Below are 14,154 nucleotides of genomic sequence, written 5' to 3'. Positions count from 1 at the left end.
CTCGTTTTTATCTCTTCTCTCTCTCCTCCATTGTTGCTGAGCTCAAACCTTGAGGATCTCCCCATCCACCCAACCAATCTTGCCCAAACTTTGTGGAGTGGTGGAGGAGGCCCCGATCTATAGTTCTACCAAGAGAGATTTCACCAATACTTGATAGTCCTTAGTGGATCTTTGTGTTAGGGTTCCTATGGTGGCATCTTGGAGGAAGTGCTCCTATGGAGGCTAGCTTGGAGTTGTGCTAGCCCCATAGGGTGTCGGGAACCTCCTAGTGTTGTGGAGCTCGGCCCAACCTTGTGAAGGAACCACCGCCTCGACCGGTGCCTTAGTGGAGAAGGGGGAGCCCCTTTGTGGAGCTCTCTCGAGGAAGAAGGTGAGGCCTTCCTTCGTGGTGTGGCCGTCTAGCCTCTTGTGTGAGGCTATCACCTCCTCAACACAGGCGTACTCCCTTTTGTGGGAGGAACTGCGGGAAACAAACCTCGCCTCGTCTCCGCGCCCTCCGGTTGTCCTGCTCCTCAACTTTATTATCTTGCTTGCTTCCTTTGCTTGTTGCACTAGCCTAGGATCATACTAGGATCACCTCAAACATCAAAGCTATGACCTTTACTTCCGCGTTGCACTAAAACTGAAAAAGGATAAAAGTTGTGTAGCGCCCATTCACCCCCCCTCTTGTTTGCTACGGTCCATTCACATTGTCGGAGTCGTCGTATCATCGGTGTGTGCTGGACCCGAATCCTTCCTCGTCATCTTCTTCACTGTCGGAGAAACCAGGCAGAGGAGCATGCTTCTTGGACCACGCCGAGTGATTAACTCGCTGGGCAAAGAATATGTCAAAGCCTTCAGTTTCTGTGAGAGCTTTCTTGACGTTGGTGCCCTTGGGGACTCCACATGCGGTTGTCGCGAAATCCATGACGGGGAAGTACGCTTTGCACATGGCCAAGGCAATAGAGGCGGCTCCACGAGCTGAAGAATCTTGCCAATCCCTGATCAGATCCGGTACCATTTTCATCAGCATCGCCATCTTGTCGATGATCGAAGTGCGGGCTCTCTTCAGGGACAGCATCTCGGTGATGCCACGGCAAGATTCAAAGAGATCGTAAATGGAGTTCTGGGCTTCTTCATAAGCTTCAGTCCTGGAAAGGTCGGAGTCCTCTGTCCATTCAAATCCGAGGCATGCTGATATACACAAACAATCGCACGATCAGTTTCCGAGAAGGGACAAAACGAATGCAATGGAGATGCCGGAAATATGAAGTCCTTACGGAAGATCAACTAGTCAATGTCCGACGCCTCCGCCTTGTAAGCCTTCGCCTTAGACACCAGAGTATTAACTCTCTGGTTGCTCTTCTTAAGCTTCTCGTCCAGCGCCGACATAGCCTTCGCATGCTTCTCCTCCGGTTCCCTCTTGGCCTTAGTCTCCTTTTCGGCTGACTCCTTGAGGACCTTCTCGAGGGATGCATGCTCGGTTTTTAGCACTTCGAGCTCGCGGAGATGGAGTCGATGGAGGGGCGCTTGGCAAGTTGTTTTGTAAGGCGGAAAGCAAGTTCAAAATAAAAAAGACATATTCAAATAACGAAGAGTGCGTTGAGGAACTTCAAGCAAGGCGGAGCCCATACCCTTGTTGTTTTTCAAACGAGTTTCAAGGAGTGCAATTCCCTTCTAGTCCTCCGCCTCCTTCTTTTATAGCCTCTCGATCTCCGCCCACTGCTCCAACACCAGCGTACGCAGATCTTCATGCAGTTTACGGGTGTTCTGTGAGGCAACTTGGAATGGTTAGCCGGAATATAAAATCTGGGGGGGGGGGTGGACGTGAAGTTAAAAGTTCTTCTTGTGCTGGGAAATTTGAAGTTACCGCAAAGATCCAATTAAGATGATACAGTTGAAGCATCGGTTCACAAATGCTGCCCGGAAAATTCTAAACCAATGCTTGGGGGCTGGTATTACCTGGCGCACGGCTTTGTGCTTGGTAAAGAAGACCCGGAGATTGTCCTCGAGGGTTGCTGGATCTTGTTGTTCCGTCTCCGGATTCCCCCACACTTCATTAATTAAGTTGGTCATGTTCGCATGACGCTATGCTAGGGGAATCTTTTGAAGTACCGGAAACAAGTGCGGGTGCATTTGGGGTGTACCGGTAGCACCGCTCAGCAACAATTTCTTTTTGGCATCATTAGTCGTAGCTTCAGCTGAGGTGGTTTCGGGCTCTTCAGGCGGAGGCTTGGATGAGGAGGCGCCTTTGCCAGAATCTGCTGTTAGTTCTTCCGGAATATCATCGATATGGATGACATCCTTCAGATTCGGAACTGCAGAGGAGGAGGCTTTAGGCGGAACCTCCACTTCCGGGGTGATAGGCATTGAGGCAGGCGAGGGCTTGGACTTCTTCTTGGGGGGCTTGCTTCCGGTACTTTTGCTGCACGACAAGAAGAGCATAACACTTAGCAGATTTTGAGATTAAGTTGCAAAAATAAAGTAAGTCGGAAGCTAAGTACTTACCCAGATTTAAGGAAGAACTGCTCGATGTTGGCTTGCGAGCTTCTTCTGGTATCAATTTCCTTGAGGCGTTGCTTCTCTTTTTTCGGCCTTCTTGGTGGCCGTGGCGCTGGGAGCCTCACGCGCACGCTTCGCGGTCGGGCCAGAGGCTGCACCTCTCTTCCGCTTGGCGGGAGAAGGAGCCTCAGGAGCTTCCGCGTCAGACGCGGCCTCCGGGTTTGTGTTTCCGCAGTGCGGAACCCGGGTCAGGGTTCCGAGATCCTTCTCCTCGAGGGCTTCGAGCTGAACATACAAAGATAAAGTCCTTAGACAAATTCGTAGGTACAAAAAGGGCAGTGATTATTAGTCGGAAGAATTACCCCAATGCTGGCGCCATCCTTGTGTATGTCAAGATTGCACACGTGAGAGCGAACGTCACGCGGAATCTTGATCATTACCCGGATCCGCTTTTCCAAGGCATCGGAGGAAAAGTTGTCCTTGGAGGCGCGCATGGTGTCGTCGCGGCGGCTGTATTCATACATTAGGCGATCCCGATGTTGAAGAGGCTAGATCCGCTTGGTGAACCATGACAACGTCAGGTCCTTCCCTGACAAGCCTGATTCTGTCAGCTTGCAGATCCGCCTTACCTCCCTAGTCAGCTCAGGTGACTCGGAAAGGTGAGGGCGGTTCGTCCAGGCGGGGGTCTCGCTGGCGGGCCCGTCCTTGAAATCTGGCAGCGTCTTCGGGCTGGCCGGATTCATGACGATTCGTGTGGGGGTAGACGCGGCCGGGGCGGATCTTGAAGGTGATGCTCCCATAGGTAGCAAGCGATGAAGTCTGTGGGACCGTCTCCTTCTTGACGGAAAGAAAAATTGAAACAAGGGAAACTCAGGTGTTACCCGGAGATGACCCTCGCACAGGGTGACGTGGTTGGTGATGGCGAGGATGTTGTTGGGAGATATGTTGTGAGGTTGCAGGTTGTACATCTTGAGGATTTCCGTGAAGAAGTCACTCGGCCGCAATGAGAACCCACGCTCGACCAGCGCCTTGGTCAGCACCCATTCTCCGGCTTCGGGCGCCGGGATCAGGGCACCCGGAACCGTTCGCCAGGATCCGGGTTATAGAAAGCCCTCCGCCTCGAGGCTGCGGAGCTTTTCCTCTGTGGTGGTGCAGTGTCGTCGTGGTGGAACAACAAATGCCATGGGATGGCTTAAGTTGGGGCCGAATGTGCGCTAAAGGATCTGGGGGAGGGTTTTGTTAACAGGGAAAGTGGAAAAAGAAACCGATATGTATTTCTTAACTTCACTCAAAGCTAGAGGTTGAAGAACGTACGGCACAGGACCTGTTCTACGATACAGAAAGGATCTCCCGTCTATTAGCTATCATCTGTCCCGCGTAGGGGTGTGCCTCCCCTCCTTATATAAGGGGAGAGGTGGCTTACAAGGGAAAAACCCTAATGGAATCTTTGATGAGCTAAGCAACTTTATAAAGCATCTTTGGCCCTGCTGACGCCGGTTCTGTCTTTAAACAGGGACTGATGATCTCGTCCGGTATCTTTTACGTCAGCTTCTGCTTTGGCGCCAGGGCTTCGATTAAAGTTGAAGTTCTTCGCTCATCTTTGTCCTTTAGTCCCTGGTGGAATCTTTGACCAGAATGCTGACATGCTACAGTTGAGCCTATGCCGGTTCTCTCGTATCTTTACCTTAGAGCTCCGTCATCATTGCCTTGTATCTCAATCTCTTATGTTTACCGTATTCCGGCATACCCCTCTTGGGATACCGGTTTGTACTAACTTAGCACAATTCTCTCTTAACTTTGAGAATCGGGATTAACCTTTAATCCAGTACACACATGCCTAAACATTGCTTATTTGCCATGTTCTTGGCCTACCGGGGGCCATCCCCCCGACATGCAGGGCCACCATTGCCCCTTAACCTCGCCTTCGCGAGATCGGGCCTTCGACTTCTTGGCGGCAACCTCCTCCACCTTCTTTTTCATCTGTTTTGATCCGGCTAAGTCTTCCGGATTGACAGACGACCCCTCGATGTTCTTGCCGGATCCCTTAGTAGGATCCAGCTGGACGAGGCTGAATGGCGGAGGAGCGGAGGAGATAAGTGTTGCCGCGATGGGTTCCGTTTGCGATGGAGGCGGAGTAGAGGAAGACATCTACAAATTGCAAGTGAACTAACTTAGTCAGAACTACTGCTACACACTAGTCGTCCCTAACAACGCCGATGAAAAAGCTCGAGCTAAAGGCTTACCGGAGATGGTTTCTGCGGTGGTCGGAGACGCCGGCGATGAGGAATTCGCTGCGGTAGCTCGCCGAGGTTAAGATAGGACGAACACGATGCGGTGGCACTGGCTCCAGCGAAGTTCCGGCAGACTCCGGCATGGCGGAAGCTGGAGCTCGGTGGCGGCGCTCGAGCGAGAGGTGAAATGGGGGAGAATGAGGTGATTAGGTTTGCGCGGTGGGGATATTTATAGACGCAGGATGAGATTCATGCTCTGCATCCTGTGGTCGGACGCAAGCATCGCACCGTTGGATGATGGACACGTGTCGAAAACCCTAGCGGTAAAAATGGCTAAGGATAAGTTACCGTTTAAATTACCCGAAAATGGCGCCAAGATTGGCGGAACCGTTTGAATCTTTCAAGGTTCCGGGTAAGACTTTAAAACGACGAGCCGTTATCTCTGCAGGGGCGTAACCCGGAGACTCGTTGTAAAAATGAGGTCGATGGATGAAGTCCCGCGGGATGAAGGATCTTTTCGGCATGCAAGCTGGAAAGGGAAGAATCATAAAGTTGGAGTTCTTCAAGTTTCCCCATGTTGCCGAGAGGATTGTCGGAAGCAAAGATGATTCGAGCAAGGCGGAAATGAAAGGTGAATCTCGGAGAACTCTGGTGGCTACTGTTGTGGGTATACTTCATGGGTGTACCATCGATAGTGCCTAGATCCGGCAAGCCCGGGTGGCCCATAGACGGTGATGGTGGCGTATGGCCCATCGGGCGGCCCAGTTGTTGTATGTCGTTGCCTATTCGACGGTACCTCGGAGGAGGGATCCTCACGAGGGGGAGAAGAAGTAGGGGCCATCGGGCGAAGAGTCCTCGGGACGGTGGTACGTGATGGCGTGTATTTCACACGTTCGTTGGGCAACCCCAAGAGGAAGGTATGATGCGCACAGCAGCAAGTTTTCCCTCAGAAAGAAACCAAGGTTTATCGAACCAGGAGGAGCCAAGAAGCACGTTGAAGGTTGATGGCGGCGGGATGTAGTGCGGCGCAACACCGGGATTCCGGCGCCAACGTGGAACCTGCACAACACAACCAAAGTACTTTGCCCCAACGAAACGGTGAGGTTGTCAATCTCACCGGCTTGCTGTAACAAAGGATTAACCGTATTGTGTGGAAGATGATTGTTTGCAGAGAAAACGAGTAAAAACAAGTATTGCAGCAGATTTGTATTTCGGTATTAAAGAATGGACCGGGGTCCACAGTTCACTAGAGGTGTCTCTCCCATAAGATAAAAGCATGTTGGGTGAACAAATTACAGTCGGGCAATTGACAAATAGAGAGGGCATAACAATGCACATACATGGCATGATAAGTATAGTGAGATTTAATTGGGCATTACGACAAAGTACATAGACCGCCATCCAATCGCATCTATGCCTAAAAAGTCCACCTTCGGGTTATCATCCGAACCCCTTCCGGTATTAAGTTGCAAAGCAACGGACAATTGCATTAAGTATGGTGCGTAATGTAATCAACAACTACATCCTCGGACATAGCGCCAATGTTTTATCCCTAGTGGCAACAGCACAACACAACCTTAGAACTTTACGTCACTTCGTCCCGAGTGTCAATGCAGGCATGAACCCACTATCGAGCATAAATACTCCCTCTTGGAGTTAAAAGCAAAAACTTGGCCAGAGCCTCTACTAGTAACGGAGAGCATGCAAGATCATAAACAACACATATGTAATAACTTGATAATTAACATAACATGGTATTCTCTATCCATCGGATCCCGACAAACACAACATAGAGTATTACAGATAAATGATCTTGATCATGTTAGGCAGCTCACAAGATCCAACAATGAAGCACAATGAGGAGAAGACAACCATCTAGCTACTGCTATGGACCCATAGTCCGGGGGTGAACTACTCACTCATCACTCCGGAGGCGACCATGGCGGTGTAGAGTCCTCCGGGAGATGAATCCCCTCTCCGGCGGGGTGCCGGAGGAGATCTCCGAGAATCCCCCGAGATGGGATCGGCGGCGGCGGCGTCTCGGTAAGGTTTTCCGTATCGTGGTTTTTCGCATCGGGGGTTTCGCGACGGAGGCTTTAAGTAGGCGGAAGGGCGAGTCGGGGGCTGACGAGGGGCCCACACCACAGGGCGGCGCGGCCCCCCCCTTGGCCGCGCCGCCATGTGGTCTGGCCACCTCGTGGCCCCACTTTGTATGCTCTTCGGTCTTCTGGAAGGTTCGTGGCGAAATAGGCCCCTGGGTCTTCGTTTCGTCCAATTCCGAGAATATTTTGTTACTAGGATTTACGAAACCAAAAACAGCGAGAAAACGAGCAAGCGGCACTTCGGCATCTTGTTAATAGGTTAGTTCCGGAAAATGCACGAATATGACATAAAGTGTGCATAAAACATGTAGGTATCATCAATAATATGGCATAGAACATAAGAAATTATCGATACGTCGGAGACGTATCAAGCATCCCCAAGCTTAGTTACTGCTCGTCCCGAGCAGGTAAAACGATAACAAAGATAATTTCTGAAGTGATATGCCATCATAACCTTGATCATACTATTTGTAAACATATGTAGTGGATGCAGCGATCATAACAATGGTAATGACATGAGTAAACAAGTGAATCATAAAGCAAATACTTTTCATGAATAGTACTTCAAGACAAGCATCAATAAGTCTTGCATAAGAGTTAACTCATAAAGCAATAAATCAAAGTAAAGGTATTGAAGCAACACAAAGGAAGATTAAGTTTCAGCGGTTGCTTTCAACTTGTAACATGTATATCTCATGGATAATTGTCAACATAGAGTAATATAACAAGTACAATCTGCAAGTATGTAGGAATTAATGCACAGTTCACACAAGTGTTTGCTTCTTGAGGTGGAGAGAGATAGGTGAACTGACTCAACATAAAAGTAAAGAGAATGGTCCTTCAAAGAGGAAAGCATCGATTGCTATATTTGTGCTAGAGCTTTTATTTTGAAAACATGAAACAATTTTGTCAACGGTAGTAATAAAGCATATGAGTTATGAAAGTTATATCTTACAAGTTGCAAGTCTCATGCATAGTATACTAATAGTGCCCGCACCTTGTCCTAATTAGCTTGGACTACCGGATCTTTGCAATGCACATGTTTTAACCAAGTGTCACAATGGGGTACCTCCATGCCGCTTGTACAAAGGTCTAAGGAGAAAGCTCGCATTTTGGATTTCTCGCTTTTGATTATTCTCAACTTAGACATCCATACCAGGGACAACATGGACAACGAGATAATGGACTCCTCTTTAATGCATAAGCATGTGGCAACAATTATTATTCTCATATGAGATTGAGGATATGTGTCCAAAACTGAAACTTCCACCATGAATCATGGCTTTAGTTAGCGGCCCAATGTTCTTCTCTAACAATATGCATGCTCCAACCATAAAGTTGGTAGATCTCTCTTACTTCAGACAAGACGGACATGCATAGCAACTCACATGATATTCAACAAGGAATAGTTGATGGCGTCCCCAGAAGCATGGTTATCGCACAACAAGCAACTTAATAAGAGATAAAGTGCATAAGTACATATTCAATACCACAATAGTTTTTAAGCTATTTGTCCCATGAGCTATATATTGTAAAGGTGAATGATGGAATTTTAAAGTTAGCACTCAAGCAATTTACTTTGGAATGGCGGATAAATACCATGTAGTAGGTAGGTATGGTGGACACAAATGGCATAGTGGTTGGCTCAAGTATTTTGGATGCATGAGAAGTATTCCCTCTCGATACAAGGTTTAGGCTAGCAAGGTTATTTGAAACAAACACAAGGATGAACGGTACAGCAAAACTCACATAAAAGACATATTGTAAACATTATAAGATTCTACACCGTCTTCCTTGTTGTTCAAAACTCAATACTAGATGTTATCTAGACTCTAGAGAAACCAAATATGCAAACCAAATTAGCAAGCTCTAAGTGTTTCTTCATTAATGGGTGCAAAGTATATGATGCAAGAGCTTAAACATGAGCACAGCAATTGCCAAGTATCAAATTATCCAAGACATTTTAGAGTTACTACATGTAGCATTTTCCAATTCCAACCATATAACAATTTAACGAAGATGAAACTTCGCCATGAATACTATGAGTAGAGCCTAAGGACATATTTGTCCATATGCTACAGCGGAGCGTGTCTCTCTCCCATAAAGTGAATGCTAGGATCCATTTTATTCAAACAAAAACAAAAAACAAAAACAAACGGACGCTCCAAGCAAAGTACATAAGATGTGACGGAATAAAAATATAGTTTCAGGGGAGGAACCTGATAATGTTATCGATGAAGAAGGGGATTCCTTGAGCATCCCCAAGCTTAGACGCTTGAGTCTTCTTAGAATATGCAGGGGTGAACCACCGGGGCATCCCCAAGCTTAGAGCTTTCACTCTCCTTGATCCTTGAAAACTTCCTCCACACCAAACTCGAAACAACTCATTAGAGGGTTAGTGCATAATAAAAATTCACATGTTCAGAGGTGACACAATCATTCTTAACACTTCTGGACATTGCATAAAGCTACTGGACATTAATGGATCAAAGAAATTCATCCAACATAGCAAAAGAGGCAATGCGAAATAAAAGACAGAATCTGTCAAAACAGAACAGTCCGTAAAGATGGATTTTATTAGGCCACCAGCCTTGCTCAAATGAAAATGCCCAAATTGAATGAAAGTTGCGTACATATCTGAGGATCATGCACGTAAATTGGCTTAATTTTCTGAGCTTCCTACAGGGAGGTAGACCCAGATTCGTGACAGCAAAGAAATCTGTAACTGCGCAGTAATCCAAATCTAGTACTTACTTTACTATCAAAGACTTTACTTGGCACAACAAAACTCAAAACTAAGATAAGGAGAGGTTGCTACAGTAGTAAACAACTTCCAAGACTCAAATATAAAACAAAAATACTGTAGTAAAAACATGGGTTGTCTCCCATAAGCGCTTTTCTTTAACGCCTTTCAGCTAGGCGCAGAATGTGTATATCAAGTAACATCAAGAGACGAAGCATCGACATCATAATTTGTTCTAATAATAGAATCATAAGGTAACTTCATTCTCTTTCTAGGGAAGTGTTCCATACCTTTCTTGAGAGGAAATTTATATTTAATATTACCTTCCTTCATATCAATAGTAGCACCAACGGTTCGAAGAAAAGGTCTTCCCAATATAATGGGGCAAGATGCATTGCATTCAATATCCAAGACAACAAAATCAACGGGGACAAGGTTATTGTTAACCATAATATGAACATTATCAACTTTCCCCAAAGGTTTCTTTTTAGCATTATCAGCGAGATTAACATCCAGATAGTAGTTTTTCAATGGTGGCAAGTCAAGCATATCATAGACTTTTTTAGGCATAACAGAAATACTTGCACCAAGATCACATAAAGCATTACAATCAAAATCTTTGACTCTCATTTTAATGATGGTCTCCCAACCATCCTCTAGCTTTCTAGGAATAGAAGTTTCAAGTTTTAGTTTCTCTTCTCTAGCTTTTATGAGAGCATTTGTAATATGTTTTGTGAAAGCCAAGTTTATAGCACTAGCATTGGGACTCTTAGCAAGTTTTTGCAAGAACTTTATAACTTCAGAGATGTGGCAATCATCAAAATCTAAATCATTACAATCTAAAGCAATGGGATTATCATCCCCAAGGTTGGAAAAAATTTCAGCGAGTTTTATCACAAGCAGTTTCAGCAGTTTTAGCAGTTTCAGGTAATTTAGCGCGCTTTGCACTAGGAGTAGAAGCATTGCCAACACCAATTATTTTACCATTAATAGTAGGAGGTGCAGCAACATGTGAATCATTAGCATTGCTAGTGGTGGTAATAGTCCAAACTTTAGCTACATTTTTCTCTTTAGCTAGTTTTTCATTTTCTTCTCTATCCCACCTAGCACGCAGTTCAGCCATTAATCTTATATTCTCATTAATTCTAACTTGGATGGCATTTGCTGTAGTAACAATTTTATTTTCAATATCCCTATTAGGCATAACTTTCGATTTCAAAAGATCAACATCGAGGCAAGACTATCAACTCTAGAAACAAGAATATCAATTTTATTGAGCTTTTCCTCAACAGATTTGTTAAAAGCAGTTTGTGTACTAATAAATTCTTTAAGCATAGCTTCAAGTCCAGGGGGTGTATTCCTATTATTGTTGTAAGAATTCCCATAAGAATTAGCATAACCGTTACCATTATTATAAGGATATGGCCTATAGTTATTACTAGAATTGTTCAGATAAGCATTGTTGTTGAAATTATTATTTTTAATGAAGTTTACATCAACATGTTCTTCTTGGGCAACCAATGAAGCTAATGGAACATTATTAGGATCAACATTAGTCCTATCATTCGCAAGCATAGACATAATAGCATCAACCTTATCATTCAAGGAAGAGGATTCTTCAACAGAATTTACCTTCTTACCTTGTGGAGCTCTTTCCGTGTGCCATTCAGAGTAATTAACCATCATGTTATCAAGAAGCTTTGTTGCTTCACCAAGAGTGATGGAAATAAAGGTACCTCCAGCAGCTGAATCCAATAAATTCCGCGAAGAAAAATTTAGTCCTGCATAGAAGGTTTGGATGATCATCCAAGTAGTCAGTCCATGGGTTGGGCAATTTTTAACCAGAGATTTCATTCTTTCCCAAGCTTGAGCAACATGTTCATTTTCCAATTGTTTAAAATTCATTATGCTACTCCTCAAAGATATAATTTTAGCGGGGGATAATATCTACCAATAAAAGCATCCTTGCATTTAGTCCGGGAATCAATACTATTCTTAGGCGGAGATAGCAACCAATCTTTAGCTCTTCCTCTTAATGAGAAAGGGAACAATTTTAATTTTATAATGTCACCATCTACATCTTTATACTTTTGCATTTCACATAGTTCAACAAAATTATTGAGATGGGCAGCGAGCATCATCGGAACTAACACCGAGAAAATTGCTCTCGCATAACAAGATTCAGTAAAGCAGGTTTAATTTCAAAGAATTCCGCTGTACTAGCAGGTGGAGCAATAGGTGTGCATAGGAAATCATTATTATTTGTGTTAGTGAAGTCACACAACTTAGTATTTTCAGGGTTGGCCATTTTTAGCAGTAGTAAATAAAGCAAACTAGATAAAGTAAATGCAAGTAAACTAATTTTTTTGTGTTTTTGATATAGAGAGCAAGACAGTAAATAAAGTAAAGCTAGCAACTAATTTTTTTGTGTTTTGATATAAGTGCAGCAAACAAAGTAGTAAATAAAATAAAGCAAGACAAAAACAAAGTAAAGAGATTGGGAAGTGGATACTCCCCTTGCAGCGTGTCTTGATCTCCCCGGCAACGGCGCCAGAAAAAGAGCTTGATGGCGTGTATTTCACACGTTCGTTGGGCAACCCCAAGAGGAAGGTATGATGCGCACAGCAGCAAGTTTTCCCTCAGAAAGAAACCAAGGTTTATCGAACCAGGGAGGAGCCAAGAAGCACGTTGAAGGTTGATGGCGGCGGGATGTAGTGCGGCGCAACACCAGGGATTCCGGCGCCAACGTGGAACCTGCACAACACAACCAAAGTACTTTGCCCCAACGAAATAGTGAGGTTGTCAATCTCACCGGCTTGCTGTAACAAAGGATTAACCATATTGTGTGGAAGATGATTGTTTGCAGAGAAAACAGGTAAAAACAAGTATTGCGACAGATTTGTATTTCGAGTATTAAAGAATGGACCGGGGTCCACGGTTCACTAGAGGTGTCTCTCCCATAAGATAAAAGCATGTTGGGTGAACAAATTACGGTCGGGCAATTGACAAATAGAGAGGGCATAACAATGCACATACATGGCATGATAAGTATAGTGAGATTTAATTGGGCATTACGACAAAGTACATAGACCGCCATCCAACTGCATCTATGCCTAAAAAGTCCACCTTCGGGTTATCATCGAACCCCTTCCGGTATTAAGTTGCAAAGCAACGAGACAATTGCATTAAGTATGGTGCGTAATGTAATCAACAACTACATCCTCGGACATAGCGCCAATGTTTTATCCCTAGTGGCAACGAGCACAACACAACCTTAGAACTTTACATCACTTGTCCCGGTGTCAATGCAGGCATGAACCCACTATCGAGCATAAATACTCCCTCTTCGAGTTAAAAGCAAAAACTTGGCCAGAGCCTCTACTAGTAACGGAGAGCATGCAAGATCATAAACAACACATATGTAATAACTTGATAATTAACAAAACATGGTATTCTCTATCCATCGGATCCCGACAAACACAACATAGAGTATTACAGATAGATGATCTTGATCATGTTAGGCAGCTCACAAGATCCAACAATGAAGCACAATGAGGAGAAGACAACCATCTAGCTACGCTATGGACCCATAGTCCGGGGGTGAACTACTCACTCATCACTCCGGAGGCGACCATGGCGGTGTAGAGTCCTCCGGGAGATGAATCCCCTCTCCGGCGGGGTGCCGGAGGAGATCTCCAGAATCCCCCGAGATGGGATCGGCGGCGGCGGCGTCTCGGTAAGGTTTTCCGTATCGTGGTTTTTCGCATCGGGGTTTCGCGACGGAGGCTTTAAGTAGGCGGAAGAGGCGAGTCGGGGGGCGACGAGGGGCCCACACCACGGGCGGCGCGGGCCCCCTTGGCCGCGCCGCCATGTGGTCTGGCCACCTCGTGGCCCCACTTCGTATGCTCTTCGGTCTTCTCGAAGGTTCGTGGCGAAATAGGCCCACGGGTCTTCGTTTCGTCCAATTCCGAGAATATTTTGTTACTAGGATTTACGAAACCAAAAACGAGCGAAACAGCAACGGCACTTCGGCATCTTGTTAATAGGTTAGTTCCGAGAAAATGCACGAATATGACATAAAGTATGCATAAAACATGTAGGTATCATCAATAATATGGCATAGAACATAAGAAATTATCGATACGTCGGAGACGTATCAGTACGCGATTTACCCAGCTTTGGAACACCTGCACGATGATAGGGTGTACTGCTGCTTGTCTGGAATTACCTGGGCGCTTTCACGTTGTCACAATGAGTTGTGGTTGTGCCTCTAGGGCTCCCAGGATCCGGCTTATAAAGACGCTCGGATCTAGGGTTTACACGGAGAGTCCTAGCCGGAATACAAGGGTCCTAACTACGGAATATTACATTGTCGTGCACGTCAAGGATCCACCTTTCCTTATACGCCATATTGGATCCGGATACTTCATGGGCCTTCACGGATCCGACTACCTACATAGGTCGGTTGAGATCCGGCTCCTGTTCCTGGGCTGGACTTCATCCATCTTCGATCAACAGCAACTGGGCCGCCCGATGGGCCATATGCCACCATCACCATATATGGGCCACCCGGGCTTGCCGGATCTAGACCACGTCG

Source organism: Lolium rigidum, chromosome 4, assembly GCF_022539505.1.
Source record: "Lolium rigidum isolate FL_2022 chromosome 4, APGP_CSIRO_Lrig_0.1, whole genome shotgun sequence".
NCBI lineage: Eukaryota > Viridiplantae > Streptophyta > Magnoliopsida > Poales > Poaceae > Lolium > Lolium rigidum.
The sequence above is the reverse complement of the archived record's forward strand: the minus strand, read 5'-3'. Positions refer to the sequence as shown.